The 20,660-nt window shown below is 41.2% G+C and overlaps 1 long non-coding RNA gene across 1 annotated transcript; it reads left to right on the top strand.

The window, feature by feature from the left end:
* The first annotated feature begins 671 nt into the window (after window positions 1-671).
* LOC113932829 lies at window positions 672-2,420 on the top strand. The gene is made up of 3 exons (XR_003523141.1): window positions 672-827; window positions 1,621-1,720; window positions 2,209-2,420. It is a non-coding gene; the product is annotated as an uncharacterized LOC113932829 (long non-coding RNA).
* Window positions 2,421-20,660: the final 18,240 nt, after the last annotated feature.

Raw genomic sequence — 20,660 nt, forward strand, 5'->3', positions numbered from 1 at the left:
GCCGCCCTGCTAGGCAGTGATGAACTAATTACAATGGTGAAGAATGATAGTGGCCTGGACTAAAATGGAGGCATGGAGATGGAGAGAAGGAGACAGTTTTGGCATATATTTTGGAGCCAAAATACACTTGCTTGTGGGACATGATGGCTTCTAAATGTGGGAGAAGAAGAAAATCAATTACAACAGATTTATGGCTTGAGCAACAGGGTGAATGGCAGCAACGTTTATAGAGATTATGGTGTTGGAAGAGGGAAGGACAATCATTTGGTTGGTGGAGCAATATTAAAAAGAAAAATTGCAGAAAATTAAATTTTGGACATGTTAAATTTGAGATGTTCATGTAATGTCTAACTGTAGATCACGTATGCAGTTGACATACCTGTCTAGAGCTCAGAGGAGAAGTTAGAGCTGGAGAGAGAGATTTGAGTCTCATAGATTTGGGTTTCAGACTTCTACACACACATTCCATAGACATGTGTTTAAAGTGGTGGAAGCAGATGAGATCACTTAGGGAGAGAGTAGGAAAAGAAGAAAAAAATGGCTAGTCTTAACAGCAACAATATGTAAAGATTAGGTGGAAGTGGAGAACATAGCAAAGAACAAAGAAGCCAGAGAACTGGGAAGCCTGAAGACGATGATGTCACAGAAGGCAAAAGAGGAGAGAATTACAAGATGGCATGAGCACTCAGATATGTTAAATGCTGCTGAGTGGTCAAGTCATATGAAGAAGGAGCCAAAAGTGTCCATTGTGTTTGGCAACATGGAGGTTACTAGTATCTTTTACAAGAAGTTTTGGTGGAGTAACGAGGTCAGAAAGTCGTATGATGGTGAGTTGGAAAGGAAATAGATGTTGAGAAAGTGGAGATTATGGATAGTCAAGTTATTTCCAGAATTTGAATTTTGCCAAGACAGAAAAACAAAGTAGCTGGAAGGAATGTGGAGTAAAGAGAGACATTTTTAAATATTGGAGACAGTAGATGATGTTTGTATGATGATGGGAATAATCCAGAAGGAGGTGAGGAACAATTATGTAGAAGAGAGAGGGAACCCTAAGGAAGGGAGGTCCATGAGAAGGTGTGAAGGTGTGGATTCAGGGCACCGATGGAGGAATTGCCTTTGAAAGAGAAAGTAGGTGCAGCCGTAGGGAATATTGATGATTTGATGTTGGAAACAAAAGGGAAGTCCCATTGATGGCTTCTGTTTTCTCAGTGAAGTTGGGAGCAAGGAAATTTGCTGAGAGGGCTTGGCTTGTGGGAGTTTGAGGGGAAGATTCAAAAGTAAAAAAGTGAAAAATTAAGCCTAGTGTGAGGAACAGAATAGGATTGGCATGCTCTGCTGAAAGCACTTTTGATGTTTGTGATGTTGGATGTAAAATATGTCATTCAGTTTATTTATACGATTTCTCCAGCAGTGTACAGCATTTTGATACAGCTATGGAGAATATAGATATATTCATCCATGCTGGGATTTACCAGGCAAGTACAATGTAGGGAAGTGAGGGTATCTATAAGTAAGGGACTGTAATGATGATAATATTGAGTTTGAGCATATGGTAGATGTGTGGTAGATGGAAACTTGTGTCCACTTTATGAATTACATATGGTATATTTTAAATTCAAGGATTCCCTGCCATCTCTCCTGGTCTGAGCTGTATTTCCCACCAATCTGGTCAAGGATTGTCACTGCAGCAATGTTAGAATAAATAAAATAATAAACAGAGGTAAGTTCACAAGCACACACCAACCCCCCCCCCCCTCATTGGTATCAGTGGTCTTTTGAAATGGAAAAGCTTGGCTGATATAGGGTCATTGCCAGGGGAAGGCCTACTGACTGTCCCCAAGAGGACAGGGAAGCCTTACCTTGGTGAATTTTTCCCAACCCTCTAGGATCTGGCCTAGAATGTTTTAGCCTCAGAAGTACCTTTCTTTGGCAACATAAAACACCTCCAGCAATCAGATGAATTTATATTAGCCAATATATATCATGAGAATGATATATATAACTGGAATATTAATTTATTAATTTTCCACTTATATACCTGAATATTAATTTATTAATTTTCAGTTTATATACCTGAAGACTCAAGACTGCAAAGCCAGTGTATTTACTACACAGACAAACCTACTGAAGGCTGCTTGCTGAGCACAGATTCAGAACGAGTAGGGTTATGTGTATAGATTGTTCTTGATTCATCTCTCTCCATGACAGGATGATGTTGTCCCAAAGATGGAAACACTCAATTTCCAATGGTTGCAACTTTCTACATTGATCTCCAGTACAGTAGGGACATCCTGCCATGCTATTGATTTGAGCTTCTTCTCTCCTTGACAGCACTCAGATGGGCACTGAAGTGCTCCTGTATGCTCCTTTCTCTGTTTCCATGGCTACCCAAACCTCTTAGCAAACTTGTTTCAATAAAAATCAAGTTACAGTCAGGTCAGGCCAGTTTGTGTTTTAAAGGTGACTTTGCTTACTTCTGGTCTTATCCATTGTGTGTAATCTTAAAGTTTAGCTCTCAGAGAGCAGTCTTATTTCTCTTATTTCCAATATCTTGGGGAAAATCTCTAGGTATGGGTCCAATGTCCAGAGCCAAATAATATTCTTTTAAAATTTACTTTGTTTTGTATTATTCGCACCTCTCCTAACACCCCTTCAGCATAGGCAAATTTGTCATAATGGAAATGTTCTCATAACAGAGTGAATGAAAGCTTGTCATTCAATTTCCAGTTCTGCTTTTTCTAAAAATTAATTTTAGGGTTACATTATCAAATTGCCAATTGGTGATATACAATCAGGCAAACTGTTTCTTACTGAAAACAAATTGATACTCCAAATAATATGACCTATTTTCTTTGTGATTGCCTAGTCTTATTTGCTAATGGTTTTTTGTTTTGTTTTGTTTTGAGAGAGTGTACATGCGCATGAGTTGGGGTGGGGCAAAGGGAGAGGGAGGGAGAGAATCTTAAGCTTGCTCTACACTGAGTGCAAAGCCTGACATGGAGCTCAATTTCACAACCCTGAGACCATGACCTGATCCAAAATCAAGAGTCGGATGCTTAACTGACTGAGCCACCCAGGCGCCCCTTATTTGGCTTTAAGTTTCTACCCTTCTCATTAGGACTGATTCTATAAACCTAGAGGCACTGAAGATTTATGAGATATTAGGTAAAAGATAAAAGAATCAATGGCCATATCATGCTTTATTAGTAGTAGTGTATCTTTTTTTAAATTTTTTTATTAACATGTACTGTATTATTTGTTTCAGAGGTACAGGTCTGTGATTCCTCAGTCTTACACAATTCACAGCGCTCACGATAGTACCTACCCTCCCCAATGTCCATCAAGTAGTAGTGTTTCTTTTTTTTTTTTTAAGATTTTATTTATTTGACAGAGAGAGACACAGGGAGAGAGGGAACACAAGGCGGGGGGAGTGGGAGGGGGAGAAGCAGGCCTCCTGTGGAGCAGGGAGCCTGATGCGGGGACTCGATCCCAGGATCCCGGGATCATGACCTGAGCCAAAGGCAGACGCTTAACGACTGAGCCATCAAGCGCACCAGTAGTAAGTAGTGTTTCTTAAAGGTTTATGTGCACAGGACAATTTTGGTCTCTTTTCACCAATAGTCCAGCAAATCATATTTAGTAAAACTGTGAAACATTATAAGCCCGATGTAATGAAAATCATAATACCCAAATACTGTATGAAAATGTAATCTAATTTTTTTAACTTCAACAGATATTGAACTTTGCTAATAAAGAAAAATATTGCCAGGGCCTCAAAAAAATTACCTTTGTCAAGCTGTAAGAGGTTACATACTACATACATGTAAGAGGTTACATACATACATTTATATGTCACATGTAAAATATTGCATTATATAAAGTGGAATAAATATCTTGGTTCTTATCAGTCTATTATGAACTGGCTTAGCAAATCTTTCTTATATGGAATAAAAACTACAATCTGGTTAAAAGTGTTACTCGTTTATCACAAGTCCTATGTTAGTGAAATCTCAGTTAACTGGGATTTCCTGTCCACCCAAAATTTCTCCAGATTTTTCTTAGCTAAGCTAAGTAACTAAATTCTTGGAGCAGTGGACCCAAGTCAAGACGGTATAGTATTGTTGATGAACAGAGAACGATATTTGGGAGCATGGGGAAGCAGGGAGGGAAGAGATAGGAGATAGGAGAAAATGGTACAACACAGACTTGCCAGGTTCATGGCTTTGCCTTAGGCTGGAATTTCACCAGAGTCAGGAAGTGAGTAATGATAAAGGGCAAGAATCTAGAGACCAAAGGGAAAGAGGGTGGGTCTAGGGAATGCAGAGCGGAAAAGGTTAAAAAGGAAACTAGCCAGGGGGTAATTGAAGGTACTGAATAGGGGATATCTTAACTTGTTAGCCCAGAAAATAGAAATCTGACATATTCCTGATGGATATACAGTGCTCAATAATTACCTCTAAAATTGTAACACTGGCTGTTGCCTGTAGCATTTCTCAAAGTATAAGGCACTTTTTTTTTCCTCCCTGACCAATTGTATATACAATGTATAAATGGAACCACCCCAGTTTCATTTTTTATTTCATCTTTTATTGTTCCATAGTAATTAAGAGAAGGAAGGTTGATAGTACATTTCTTTGTTAGCACTGGGACTAAGTATTTGTTTTATTTTTAACTGAAGTGTAGTTCACATACAATATTATATTAGTTTCAGGTGTACAACAAAGTGATTCGGCATTTATATCCATTACAAAATGCTCACCTTGATAAGTGTAGTTACTCCTTGTCACCATATAAAGTTAATACAATATTATTTTCTATATTCCATATACTGTCCTTTTCATCCCTGTGATTTACTTATTTTATAACAGGAAGTTTATACCTCTTAATCCCCTTCATGTATTTTACCCATCCCCCTACCATCAGTTTGTTCTATTTATGAGTCTGTTTCTGGTTGTCTGTTTTGTTGATTCCACATATAAGTGAAACATGTGGTATTTGTCTTTCTGTGTCTGCCTTATTTCATTTAGCATAGTGCCCCCTAGGTCCATCCATGTCATCGGGAATGGCAAGGTTTTCTTCTTTCTTATGGCCAAGTAGTATTCCATTATTTATATATGTATGTATACACATGCACACACATACACACACCCCCATCATCTTTATCCATTCATCTATCCGTGAACACTTAGATTGCTTCCATATCTTGGCTATTGTAAGTAATTCTGTAATTTCAGCCTTCCTATAGAAAAGAGAATTTCATGTGTTACAAAGTATCAGCAGCCCATGCCTAGTTCAGGTTTGTTTCTTTGCATTCTCCATTCTTTCTGCTGGGTTTACTTAAACAGTTATTTCAGAATTTCTTTGAGTTGCTGAGCGTCTCTGAGGATTGTTTCACATGGGAATTCATAGTACAATAGTCCAGGGATTGGGCCACTGTTAACCTTATAGGGCACAGTCTTAATAGGAAGAAAAGAGAAAAGGGATAGTGACTGAACAAATTGAGAAAAAGCTTCTCAAAGTATTTAACAGCCTGGGTAAATTGCAGTGAAATGAACCTCTCTTCATTTCAATATTCAATATTACCTATATGAAATTTTTAATTGGAAAGTCTTAATCATTGTAATGATTAATAAAATTGTGCTACCTTTTAGGCTACATGTAACCAGGCCACTTGTCCAACTTTGAGAAGATGCTGCTAGGGTAGGTGATCAGTCCCAGTTTGCATGAGACTGTCATGGTTTTAGTACTGAAGGTCCCATGGCGCCGGAAACCTCTCAGTCTGGGGCAAAATAGGACAGTTGGTCACCCTCTGCTGACTACAAGGAAGTGGAGGCATGGATCTTGGTTCCAAGCTACTTCCACATTCAACTTTCCTTTGGGTCCCTATTATCTCCCTGAGAAGATATCCTTGCTGGAAACCACTAACAGGAAAAGAGCCTTGTCTGATGCCACAGAAGATTCTTTTAATCCTGGGGGTTAGCCAAGCTGCAGACAACTAAGAAGTTAGTCCCCAAGAGCCCCCTGGCATCAACTGGACACATCATTGTTGTGGTGCTCACCCAGTTGTCGTTGCTGCATTAACTCCTTCTATCCTGTTCCAGCTGCCAATTATCAAATGCTTACTGGGAGCCAGCAGGGTGCTAAGTCCTTCACACACATCATTTTACATGGCAAACTGCGATACAGATTATAAAACTGAGGTTCCAAGACGTTAAATGGCTTGCTTCGAGAACTCACAATGCCAATCGGTGTAGAGCTTGTTGCTGTTTGGACTGAGGTATAACTTCAAACAAATTTGATGCCTTCATCCACTCTGCAATCTCCAGGTTGCCTGGAAAACTTACCTGTACACTCTCTCTGACCTTTGGTTCCAGGTCTGTATCTCTTCATCACTTGCTCTATGACCTGGAGGTATGGTGGTGACTGATGCTGTTGATGAGACCAGGTTCTTTCTCTGTCCACAGAGCATTGTACCCCATGACCTGCGCTGGTGGAATCTCCCTCTTTTCAGTGACAGAAGGTGCTTTCAAGTGATTCTTTAAGAACAACAACAACAAAAAAATAAGCATGAACAAATACTATCCATTGGTAAAAAAGCAATAACAAAAGCAAGAAATCCTGTTGCTTGAAATCATTAAGTAATAGATCATTAGTAATTTGGTCTATCTGATACAATTTAAAACACTACACTAGATTACTGATTTAGAAAGTGAGCTAATTCCTTAGTCACTGTTCTTAAAATTCCAGTTGAATTGACAATTCAGCAATACATTAATTATTTATCCAATTTTAATGAGTGTTATGAAATGAGATAATGGGAAAGCATTTAAGCTTACATAGAACCGTGCAAATATAAATTCTAATTATTACTGTGGCATTTTGAGCTTTACCTAAGGCCAAAGGATAAGAGAAAATTTTGGTCTCAAGATTATTATTATTATTTATTCAGCACCCAAACTTGCAAAAGGTAAGCTTTTTCCAGGAACAGTGGAGAAAAATGTCTTTAATGAAGAGCAGCTGTTGCATCTTCTCTAGCAGTGTGACTTTTAAGCTGATCAGCCAGCACATGGTACTAGCTGAGGGTTTCATGGCTTCAGTAGGAAGAAGAGCACTGTTAATAAATCATAACTATTATCATCTTGTATTAGAAAAAAATTTTCTGGGGCACCTGAGTGGCTCAGTCAGTTAAACATCTGCCTTCAGCTCAGGTCATGATCCCAGGGTCCTGGGGTCGAGCCCCACATCGGGCTCCCTGCTCTGCAAGGAGCCTGCTTCTCCCTCTCCCTCTGCCTCCCGCTCCCCTTGCTTGTGCTTGCTCGCTCTCTCTCTGTCAAATAAATAAATAAAATACTAAAAAAAAGAAAAAGGAAAAAAATTTTCTCAAATCACCTAAGAAGCAATTTGGCTTTAAAGAATTGGCATAAATCTTAGAAGTAAGCATTGCAGAGAAATTTTAAGATTTTATTTTTAAGTAATCTCTACACCAACTCATGAGACTGTCATGGTTTTAGTACTGAAGGTCCCATGGCACCGGAAACCTCTCAGTCTGGGGCAAAATAGGACAGTTGGTCACCCTCTGCTGACTACAAGGAAGTGGAGGCATGGATCTTGGTTCCAAGATCAGTCACCACCATACCTCCAGGTCATAGAGCAAGTGATGAACTCATAACCCCGAGATCCAGACTCACATGCTCTACGTACTGAGCCAGCCAGGTGCCTCTGCATAGAAATTCATTAGGTCACAGAAGTGACCTAATGACAGGGAGGAGTTCACCTTTTTCAAGTGGATCACAGAAAATAAATGGAATGGGAATTCTTAATGTATTACTCAAATTGCATATTTGCTATTTGTAAGCATCATGTCATATATTATAAATCTGTATTATTTGCTTTTATTTTTAATATAGAACATTTAACTTAATGTATGCTATGCTTGATTTACTCTTTTCCTTCAACAAATACTCATTAAGAACTTATATCAGCTATTGTGCCAGTCACGGAGGGCATAAAAATGAGCAAGACATTCTAAACGCCTGTTCTCAGAGAACTTATAGTCAAGTGAGATGGGAGGAATAAGGTAAAAAAAAAAAATTATAAGCAATTATGACTAAAGGTGGTAAATACTCTGACAAGGCAATTAAAATGTACCATGGGAGTCCAAAGGAAAAGCAAGCAACCCAGATTTGCAGAGAAGAGTGATCAGGGAAGATGAACCCAAACATTTTACAGGAATTAGCTACATGCTTGTGTATGTGTGTGTTATGAGTGAGTTAGTGTGTGTCTGTGATGGGAAAAGTATGGCAGCATGTGGTAGGACAATTATTGGGACGAGAGGGGCAGTTGGCTTACATATAGGGAAGGGTGAAGAATGTTCCAGACAGAGGGAATATCAAATGGAAAGACCCCCAAAGCCAAAGGGAACATGGCATGTTTGAGGATTTTGAAGTATCTCAGCAGCTCTGTTTAGAAAGTAAAAGAAGTAGGAGCAAAAAAGCAAACTTGCAGAGGTAAGCCGAAACCAGTATGCAAAGATTAATGAGTTTGGATTTTACCCCAGGGGCAAGAGGAGCTTTTGAATGGGTTTAAACTGGGATGTTATGTAATGTAGGTAAAATCTGTGATCTTTATTGACATCACATATGAAATACAGCTTAATGTATATTATTCCTTAGTCATTTCCCCCCCAATAATTATTTTTGTTAAAGATTTTATTTATTTTAGAGAGAGAGAGAGAGAGAGACAGAGTGTGAGTGGGTTGGGGAGCAGAGGGAGAAGGAGAAAATCTCAAGCAGGCTCCTTGCTAAGTGCAGAGCCCGAAATGGGGCTGGATCCTATGACCCTCCATGACCCTGAGATCATGAACTGTGCTGAAATTAAGAGTTGGTTGTTTAACTGACTGAGCTACCCAGGCGCGCCCTACCCCCAACAATGATTAATTCAGCATGTAGGGTGTAGCAGGTACTGTGCTAGTTGCTGGGGATCCAAATGGCTAATGGTTGAAACATTTATTTAGCTAAAATGTAGAGAATGATTTACCTGGGCCCAGGAGCATCTGTTTTAGAAGGCTGTAATGGTAACCCAAGGACTACTCATAGAAGGGTTTGATTCCAGCAGTATGGAGGAAGGAAGGTAAGGCAGAGGCCATTTCCTCAGGTTGTTTTTATTTCCATAGAAACCTCATCATTATCATCTTAAGAAATTGGGGAATTATTCTCCCAATGGTGTGATTTTAGAAGGCAAGCCCTCTAAAACCCCTTTGTATGCATCAAATTCAGAATTTTATTAACAATCTAGTATAGTATTTGCAGCTGGTGCCTTCATAATCTGTAAAGGTGTTAGCAATCTGAGAAATAAGTGTCCTGTGTCCCAGGGAGAGGGCTATCAGCTGTGGAGGACCCTGAACTATGCTGCCCAGACCTCCCTTCAGAAAAGAATGACTTATTTTACCTGCTCCTGGGAGTGCTGGCTGCCCTCAGATATGAGCCCTCTTTGGGGATTGCCTCTTCTAAAGAGAGCTGCCTTGCGCAAGGTTCCTCCTCCTTCCAGAGGCACCCACCTTCTGATGTCTGATTGGTGTGAGGGTGTAGCGGTCTGGCTCTCTCATTTTCATCTTATCTGAGGAACAATTCTGAAGGGACATCTCAGTTCCAGAACTCCACATAGGATATGTTGAGACTTCCTTGGGACTGTATGTAGATCAGCTTCTCAGTCTGTCTAATTCTACTTCCTTCTCTCTCTTCGATTGGTACTGATCCCCAAAGCAGTCTAGTTAAAATTCTGCCTACTAATTTCTGTCTATTCTCCAGGGAACGCAACCTGCTCTACCCAGCTTGTTCAAGCCAGAAATCTGGAAAATCCCCTAGATCCTTGTCTCTCCTTTATCCCCAAACACCCTCCATATCCAATCAATCACCAAATCTTTATATCTCTCCATTCCAGTTGCAACCATCATAATTCAATTCACCCTCATCTGTTATGCAAGTAAACTATTTCAGTAGTTGCTAATTTGTTTTCCTATCCTTACCTTTGTCTGGGTCAAAGTGACTTACTTTTAAAATAATACAATAGGGGCGTCTGGGTGGCTCAGTCATTAAGCGTCTGCCTGCGGCTCAAGTCATGGTCCCAGGGTCCTGTGTTTGAGCCCTGCATCGGGCTCCCGGCTCTGCGGGAAGCCTGCTTCTCCCTCTCCCACTCCCCCTGCCTCTGTTCCCTCTCTCACCGTCTCTCTCTCTCTGTCAAATAAATAAACAAAATCTTTAAAAAAAAATACAATATTCTGGATTGATTGATTGATTTATATTAAAGATTTTGGTTTTTTTGAGAGAGGGAGAAGCAGACTCCCGGCTGAGCAGGAACCCGCCCCCCCCCCCCCCCCGCAAGGGGCTGATCTGAGGACCTCGGGATCATGACCTGAGCTGAAGACGATGCTTAATGGACTGAGCCACCCAGACCCCCCTCTGCTGTATATATTTAAAGTGTACAAGTTCAAGTGGCACCGGTGGCGGTCACTAGCTCAGGTTCCGGGGCTGCAGCCCACCCGCATGGTGGGCTCCTGTGCACCAGCCCCTCTGCGCCTCCGCCAGCATGCCAGTGCTGGTGATGAACACCAATGTTTCCAGCACCTCCGTGCCGGCCGGGCTCCTTTCCAAAGTGACTTCGCAGCTGGTGCAGGCCACAGACAAGCCGGCCCGGGACATCGTGGGTCCCTGGCCAGCTCATGGCCTTCAGGGCTGGAGGGAGAAGCGCGCTCCGCAGTCTGCTCCGCATGGGCAAGATCTGTGCGCAGAACGGCTCCTCAAGCTGCCGTGCGGCCTCCTGGGCGGTCGCGGGCACCGCAGCCTGGATAGGATCCTCACCAACTCCTGAGACACCAACGTGGTCAGCGTGGGCGGGCACGGCTCCACTTTGGCCTGAGGGCCCCGACCCGAACGCACCAGACCGTGCCGCACCGCACTATTGGGCCTGCTCTGCCCCACCGGAGACCTCCACCGGGGTTCGGGGCAAATAAAGGGTTTGGAGGCTGAGAAAAAACAATTGTGTACAGGTAAATAAATTTTGACCTATGTGTATACCTGTGAAACTATTACCGCAACCAAGATAATAAACATATCCACCGCTAATTTTATTATTTTTTAAATTACAAAAGCTGTGCAAGCTAGTTGGAAATGCCTAGAGAAGCAGTAAGAATGTGGAAACAGAAATTCTCTTTACCCTCCCTTGGGGTAATCTTTTAAAAATTTGAATCCTGGGCACCTGGGTGGCTCAGCCCGTTAAGCGTCTGCCTTCAGCTCAGGTCATGGTCCCAGGGTCCTGGGATCGAGCCCCGCATCAGGCTCCCCGCGCCGCGGGAAACCTGCTTCTCCCTCTCTCACTCCCCCTGCCTGTGTTCCCTCCCTCGCTGTGTCTCTCTCTGTCAAATAAATAAATCTTAAAAAAAAAAATTAAAAGAGAATTGAATCCTAACAATTTTTTTCCTTGTCTTAAATGCCTTTAATTGCTTCAATTGCTTTTATTATTTATTTATTCATTCACTCATTTATTTATTTTTGGATCCAAAGTCTGTTTATTGCAATAGCCTTGCTTTTCTTCTTGTAGGCTGGTTGAGGACGGTGGAGCAGCCCCCAGGCCAAACTACCGTTGGTGCTTGGCTGAAGACTGTGGTGATTTTGTAGCAACCTGGCCAGTCATGTCCGAGAAGTAGGAGCTGGGGCTCTGTACCTGGCGCTTCCTCGTGTGCTTCCCCTTACGGGGCGGGTGGAGGAGGTCCTTTTTGTGGGGCATGTTCTCATGGGGAGGTGGAAACTGCTGGAAAGGCAATTGCTTTTGAATAAAGACAAAAATCTTTACCTGAAGGCTTGGTCTCATCCCCCACCCACCTTTCCAGCTTCCTCTGGCAGGCCTCACAGAAAAAACTCCTGAGGGATTGTTAAGATTACAGATTCTTGGGGTGCCTGGCTGGCTCAGTCAGTAGAACATGCAACTCTTGCTTTCAAAGTCATGAGTTCAAGCCCCATGTTGGGCATGGAGCGAACTTAGAAAAAACCAAACAGATTCTTGTGTCTCACTTATTGGAGTTTCTGATAAAGACCTGGGATTTGGGGGCACCTGGGTGGCTCAGTTGGTTAAGCGGCTGCCTTCGGCTGAGGTCATGATCCCGGGGTCCTGGGATGGAGCCCCACATCAGGCTCCCTGCTTGGCGGAGAGCCTGCTTCTCCCTCTCCTTCTGCCTGCCTCTCTGCCTACTTGTGCTCTCTCTCTCTCTGTCAAGTAAATACATAAAATCTTTAAAAAAAATCTGGGATTTTCCTGGGGACTTGTGTTTTAAAAAACTCATCATGTTATACTGATGCACTGTTCTGGGAAAGCAAACATACTGAAGGCACTGTTTCTATTCACAAAGAAGATTGGGTGAGGGGTGCTGCTGGGTGGCTCAGTTGGTTAGCATCTTCCTTCTGCTCAGGTCATGATCCTGGGGTTTTGGGATCGAGGCTCATATCAGGCTCCCTGCTCAGCAGGGAGTATGCTTGTTCCTCTCCCTCTGCCCCTCACCCCTGCTTGTGCTCTCTCTCTTGCTCTGCTCTCTCTCAAATAAATAAAATCTTAAAAGCAAGCAAACAAACAAAATCCCACAGAAGATTGGGTGAGGGACATAGTTAACAAGGAAAACTTAATCAAGTTGTATTGTTACCAATCTATCATAGCTGCTAACTCAAGAAATGAACAGGTGATGGGGCGCCTGGGTGGCTCAGTTGGTTAAGCGACTGCCTTCGGCTCAGGTCATGATCCTGGAGTCCCGGGATCGAGTCCCACACGGGGCTCCCTGCTCAGCAGGGAGTCTGCTTCTCCCTCTGACCCTCTGACCCTCTTCCCTCTCGTGCTCTCTATCTCTCATTCTCTCTCAAATAAATAAATAAAATCTTTAAAAAAAAAAAGAAATGAACAGGTGAAAAAAAAAAAGAAAAGAAATGAACAGGTGAGCCCTGGCATGCTTCGGGACCAACTGCTCCATCCCCCCAAATCCCGAGGGGACTGGACAAACCGAAAGCATAATTGCTGGCTGGGTTTACCAACACTGTTGCTGAACAAACTCGGATAAACTCATCATAAGGGAAGCCAGTAGCTCAAGAGATGAGGGTTTGGAAAAGAGAATGGGAGAAATTCATTTCAGCAGGGGGAAGTTGCAAGGCTCAAGCCTCAATAACTGCGGGCAAGATGGAATCTAGAGTTTGACAGAGAGAGGTTCCGGGGGGTACGTGTAAGAGAGCAGGGCAGAGAGCACGTGGTCATAGGTGGGGGTCACTGTCAGGGAAGGGGATGTGTGGGGTGTGGTCTACTAAACATTCCGTTGCTATCAGGGCTTTTCTAGTCTGGCGGTTGGAATGTTCTTTTCCTTGCAAAACATCTTCGTCAATGCCTCAAGAAAGTGCGATAAGAAATAAGCACAATGGGTTTTAGTTAGAGCATGAGTTAAGCAGTCTAGTCTATTTCTGGTTTTAACTGACAGCTCACTGACAATGTTTCAGGATTTCTTTTCCTTTAGTGCCCACGGTTCTTGGTTGTGCCGCTTCAAGAATGAAGAGGTAGACCAGAGTGGTGGGTAGCAAAACAAAGTAAATTGAGTGATAGTACAAAGCTCCCAAGGAGGGAGGGGACCTGAGAGGGTTGCCACTGGAGTTTCTAAGTCTAGGGGCTCTTTTGCGGAACTATCTTAAGCAACCTGGGTGTGCTAAGGCATGCCAATTAGGGCTTTGATCATGTATCTGTCTACCTATTAGGTTAATGTTTACATGCTGATGGTCTTCTTGGGCTGACATCTGGGGATTTATGTCTTAACTGCCTCAGCTTGTGATAGTGACATGGAACTATCTTAAGCAACTAAGATGTGCCAATCAGGGCTTTGATCACGTATCCATCTACCTATTAGGTTAATGTTTACATGTTGATGGTCTTGTCTAAGCTGCAAAACAGGATGTTAGTGCTGTTTTGTCTTAGCTGGTCCTGACTCCATGTTTTCTCATTGGGGACCCTGGCCTGACAACATAACTGTCCAACTAACTCCTAACAACAACATCAATTTTTTTTGTTGGTTTGATTTTGTCTCTGGGTAAGATGAATTGCCCATACCATCCCTCCTGCAATATAGCTGAAGTCTTCACAGAAAGGGTCAAGTGACATTGTTTTATTCATGTTACCATTGTTGGGAGTGAAGATGTGCTGGTAGAAGAATATGTGGGCTGATAGAATGTGAATGTGCCAATATACAAGCTGGTAGGTAACTAGAAGCATACATGATAAAATAAACTCTATTTAGGTCTAGTGAATTCCAGGCCTGGAAAAGATGAAATAGAATTGTCTGAAGAGGGACGACATCCTTACCAAGCAGGTTATCTATCCAGAAGAATCAGCACTTCACTGATGTGTAAGTATATTGATCAGTGCCCCTCTATTAATATCTAGAAAATGCCCCCATTACCAAAAATGCACCCATAGTCACCCATACTGTGGCCTGTCTTCTGGCTCCCCTCAAAGTTGGGAATGGGAGTGAAGTAGGGGTGCTGGATGTCTTCACCCACACAAACACAAATTCAGCATGAGCCGTGAGTAGGAGTGTATAGATTTGGGACAGCAGAAAATGTGCTGAGTGCAGAGCAAAGGCACCTGTCAGAAAAAGCATTTCTCCTACTCAGTTCCAGGATGTGGATGAATACTATCTATTTTTTTTTTTTTTTAGATTTTATTTATTTGACAGAGAAAGACACAGTGAGAGAGGGAACACAAGCAGGGGGAGTGGGGGAGGGAGAAGCAGGCTTCCCGTGGAACAGGGAGCCCGATGCGGGGCTCCATCCCAGGACCCTGGGATCATGACCTGAGCCGAAGGCAGATGCCACCCAGGTGTCCTGAATACATATCTATTGCATTTTACATATTGGGAATTTAATAGTTGCTATATTAGATAAGTTTGGTTCCAACATTAAAACCAATCAAATATTACTGAGTACCTGTTGTGTATGGAAGGGCTTTTCTAAACATTCCAACAGAAGAAAAACACTGGTGCTTTGACTCTCAGTTTACTCAGAGCCAAACATTTTACAAGCTATCTCAAAATGCCTGTTATTAGTGTCTGCTTTGAGCATGGAGGTATTAAGAAGAGAACCATAGACCCAAGGTGGAGTCACCTGCCCTCAGGACAGCAAACCAAGACTTAATTGCAGTTTCAAACTCTCCAGGGGTAGAATTTAAGACAATCAACCTGGAATTTTTATGGTCAACACCACCGAGGTAACCTCTCCATCCCTCACCCCCCAAATGAAGATGGGTGATCTGCATGATAAGACCCCTGCACTTCCCCTTAAGGGAAGATGAACTGGCCTGAACAGATATTTTTGTTTTGCTAATAATGTTTTGCCCCACCTTCCTTCCTATAAAAACCTTTCTGTACAACTCTTTGGAGCTCTCCACTAGTTGCTAGGTGAGATGATACCCATGCTTGAACTGCTTAGCAAAACCAATTTGGTCTTAGAATTTACTTGTTGAATTTTATTTTTTTAACAGACTGTAATGTGGCCTGTCACCTAATTGCCATTTATTTATTTTTTTGTGTGTGAATTTTGCATTTCTAGCAGTGAGTCTTTCGAGGGTGTTTTGTACCTCCTCGGTGTGGCAGATGATTGAGTCATAAGATAGACTATTAACATAGGACTTTCTAAGTGACTAAGTAAGCACTGCATCCAAGGTCATGGACATAGGCTCTGACAATCACCCTACTTTAGCTTGGAATTTATCTTCTAAATTTAAAATTTTCCATAATTGACCTAAAAATGATTTTCCCCCCTGAAAAAAAGTATGATTAAATAAACTAAATTGATGTTGAATTAAAATACCAGGAAGAAATGGATAACTAAAAATAACAGGATATGATTAATGGTTTTGATTCATAGCCTATTTTAATCCTCTTCTGGAATCTGAGAATCCAGATTTGTATTTGCAGAGCAATACGAGAAAAAATGAGATTGGAATCTTAAATTTTGAAATTCTCTTCTTTTGAATCAACTTTATTGAAAGACTGTCACTTGAGAATTTGATCTTAATAAGTTAATGCTCTCAGAGTTATTTCTCTTGGACTAGATGTTAGCCTCTATAAGAATTCATTGTTAATTTTACAGGGTGTGATAATGTTATTATGGTTATGTTGTTTAAAAATCCTCATCTCAGGACGCCTGGGTGGCTCAGTTGGTTAAGTGTCTGCCTTCGGCTTGGGTCATGATCCCAGGCCCCTGGGATGGAGTCCCAAGTTGGGCTCCTTGCTCAGTGGGGAGACTGCTTCTCCTTCTCCCTCTGCTGTTTGCCTGCTTTTGCTGTGTCTCTCAAATAAATAGTCTTCAGAAAAAAATCTTTATCCCTTAGAGATATATATAGAATATGTGTAGGTAAAATGATATAACGCCTTGGTTTCACTTTAAAAATATTCCAGCCAAGGTGTGCCTGGATGGCTCAGTTGCTAGAACAAACCCCATGTTGGGCGTGGAGCTTACTTAAAAAAAACCTTAAAAATATTCCAGCCAAACAAAACAAAGCAAGAAGATGGGGAAATACACAGGTAATAAGAATGGCAGAAACTGCACCCCAATGTTTAGAGCAGCAATGTCCACAATAGTCAAACTATGGAAAGAGCCCAGATGTCCATCAACAGACGAATGGAAAAAGAAGATATTCCATACAATGGAACATTACTCAGCCATCGAAAAAAGTGAAATCTTGCCATTTGCAACTACGTGGATGGAACTAGAGGGTATTATGCTAATAGAAATAAGTCAGTCAGAGAAAGACAATTATGATCTCCCTCATATGTGGAATTTAAGAAACAAAAGAGGGGGGACACCTGGGTGGCTCAGTTGGTTGAGTGTCTGCCTTCCGCTCAGGTCATGATCCCAGGGTCCTGGGATCAGGTCCCACGTAGGGCTCCTTGCTCAGCAGAGAGCCTGCTTCTCCGTCTGCCTGCCCCTCCCCCTTGTGCTCTCTCTCTCTCTCTCTCTCTGACAAATAAATAAAATCTTAAAAAACAAAACAAAACAAAACAAGGGCACCTTGGTGGCTCAGTCAGTTGGGCATCTGCCTTCAGCTTGGGTCATGATCCCTGGGTCCTGGGATGGAGTCCCACACTAGGCTCCTTGCTCAGTGGGGAGCCTGCTTCTCCCTCTGCCTCTGCCTACTTGAGCTCTCTGTGTCAAGTCAATAAATAAAATCTTAAACAAAACAAAATAAAACAGGGGATCAAAGGGGAAGGGAGGGAAAAATAAAACAAGATGAAATCAGAGAGGCGACAAACCGTAAGAGACTCTTAACCATAGGGAACAAACTAAGGGTTGCTGGAGGGGAGAGGGGTGGGGGGATGGGGTAACTGGGTGATGGACATTAAGGAGGGAACATGATGTAATGAGCACTGGGTATTATATTAGACTGATGAATCGCTGAACTCTACCTCTAAAGCTGATGATACACTATATGTTAATTAACTGAATTTAAATAATAAAAAAATTCATAATAAAAATTAAAAATTAAAAATATAAAAGAAAGGAAAAAAATAGAATGGCAGAATGTTCCTCACACCTGTCAAAATCAACAACACAAGAAACAACAGGTGTTGACAACAATATGGAGAAAAAGGAACTCTCATGCACTGTTGGTAGGAATTCAAACTGGTGCAGCCACACTGGAAAACAGTATGGAGTTTCCTCAAAAAGTTAAAAATAGAACTACCCTACAGTCTAGCAATTGCACTACTGGGTATTTACCCGAAGAATACAAAACCACATATTCAAAGAGATACAGGCACCCCTATGTTTATAGCAGCATTATTTACAATAGGCAAGATATGGAAGAAGCCAAAGCATCCACTGATAGATGAATGGATAAAGAAGAAGTTATATATATAAAACTTTATATATATATTTATATAAAATAGAATATATAATGGATTATTACTCAGCCATAAAAAATGAAATCTTGCCATTTGCAAGAACATGGATGGAACTAGAGAGGATAATGCTAAGTGAAATAAGTCAGTCAGAGAAAGACAAATACCATATGATTTCACTCATATGTGGAATTTAAGAAACAACAAATGAGCAAAGGGAAAAAAAGACAAACCAAGAAATAGACTCTTAATTATAGAGAATAAACTGATGGTTACCAAAGGGGAGGTGGGTGGAGGGATAAGTTAAATAGGTGATGGGGATTAAGGAGTGCACTTGCAGAAATGAGCACGAGGTGTTGTATGGAGTTGTTGAATCAGTGTACTGTACACCTGAAAATAATACTGTATGTTAACTAACTGGAATTAAAATTAAAAACTTAAAAAGAATGGCAGAATGCTGATAGTTGTGTCAAGTGGGTGATAGATATATGGGGGTTCATTATGTTCTTTCCATGCATTAAAAAAAATCCTCAATAAGTTCTTTTTTTTTAAGAGTTTATTTATTTATTTGAGAGAGAGAATGAGAAAGAGAGAGAGCATGAGAAGGGGGAGAGTCAGAGGGAGAAGCAGACTCCCCGCTGAGCAGGGAGCCCGATGTGGGACTTGATTACTGGACTCCAGGATCATGACCTGAGCCGAAGGCTGTCGCTTAACCAACTGAGCCACCCAGGCGCCCCTCAATAGTAAGTTCTTAAAAAGGTTTTTTTCAGTAACACACTCTACATTATATTTTTGTTTTGCTTTCTTTTAGCAATCTTTTTATTTTTCGCAAAACTACCACATCCAGAATGTAAACATAACAAGAATGGCCCTTCCCATTCTTTGTTCAGAAATACAGTTTAGCACCCATTTAATGAATAACCTATGCTTGGTGCAGTTGCTGCTTGAGGGATTTGAAAGGAACACATGATCTAGTCACCAGAAGAAAGTCACATTTCTGATCTTCAGTTTCCTTATTGGAAAATGAGCAAACAAAACTGGATGATTTTAGTAATCCCCTTCCGGTTCTATGTGTCTTTGAGTCTGGCTTCTTGAGAATAAGAACTGTAATGATCTTTTGATTGAGATGGGATAAAACAATTAGACTTTTAAATACATGTACATAGGTGACTTCAGACCAGATGTCTGTTCCTTCTTGTGATAATAGGACATTTGTCATGGCATTCCCTTCCCTGTCAACTATCTTTTACTTTCTCTCCTGGTGTTGGTTTCTTTCCAAGAATAATCTGGCATTTTTAGGCAAATAGTTGTATGGAAGAACCTACCCTTCTAAAATTTATGATATTCTACGATAACATATTAATAAACATTTTTGGTAATTTAACTCAGCCTGGTTTTTTTTTTTTTAAATGAGAGTTAATGCATTTTCAAATTTAATGTGGTAATTTTCCTTACCTATAAGGAGTAAGTGAAATCAGAAATACACTTAACAGGACAAGCCAAGTGCAATTTGATACTCAGTTATTAGGACATTGGGAAGACTTAAAATTTCAATTTTGACATACCATAAAAAGAGCAAATACCAGGTGGTTCTGAAGAAATGAATTTAAAGTAAATGTAGCTATTTAAAAAATGTGTTTAGCAGAAACATGAGAAAAATGTGTTTACAGAGTTGAATGTTGCTGTGGAGAATTCAGAAGTTAAATATACATGTATATATTTATAAATATATGTATATATTTATAACAGAAAAAGATAAACGACCTCCCACAAAACCATCTTTTCTTTGAAGCTTTTTGCACTAAATCAGAACTGTTACATCTTTGTATTCTTTGGTTGATTTTTGTTGGCATTGTTAATTACATATGACAAATACTTTTTTTAAAAGATTTCATTTATTTATTTAACAGAAAGAGAGAGAGAGAGGGAGAGAGAGAACACAAGCTGGGGGAGTGGGAGAGGGTGAAGCAGGCTTCCCGCTGAGCAGGAAGTCTGATGTGGGGCTCGATCCCAGGACCCTGGGATCATGACCTGAGCCGAAGGCAAACGCTTAACGACTGAGCCACCCAGGCGCCCCAAATACTTTTTTTTTTTTAAGTGGGCTTCACATCCAGCATGGAGCCCAACACAGTGCTTGAATTCTGAGATCAAAACCTGAGCTGAGATCAAGAGTCAGATGCTTAACAGACTGAGCCACCCAGGCACCCCTGTAACAAATCCTGTCCAAATAGTATTTTACTGAAGGAGGCTTAGAGATATATTTTGCAGCCAATGCAAATCTCTTTTTCCCAATCTCTTCCTGGGAACTGGGAGTATACACAGCAACTATATGCCTTAGTTAACTTTTTTATTGGCAAGGAGGTGGGGCTAGGTTTACAGGAACAAACATAGGTAAGTTGGAAACTTGCACTTTTCTTCTGACAAATGAAAGAAAATGCCTGTTTTTTTACCCCCAGCCTCTTCCGTCATTCTTCCTCCCTTTCTTCCACAAACATGTATTGAGCTCTTTCTATGTGTGAATTTTTAGGGATTTAGGGAAGTGGGGATGGGGATATGGAAGAGAGGAGAATGCCATCAAGAAAGTCATGAATTCTAGGACAGAACCATATACCACTGCCTTACCAAGCCATGACTCAGAGCTCTGATACTCTCCTAAGCTCTGGAATTGCATTTCCAATTTTTAGTTTGATTTTTTTCTAGCTATCATTTGCTAACAATTACTGTTGAGTCACGCATTCTTTCTTTA

This window comes from Zalophus californianus, chromosome 10, assembly GCF_009762305.2.
Source record: "Zalophus californianus isolate mZalCal1 chromosome 10, mZalCal1.pri.v2, whole genome shotgun sequence".
NCBI lineage: Eukaryota > Metazoa > Chordata > Mammalia > Carnivora > Otariidae > Zalophus > Zalophus californianus.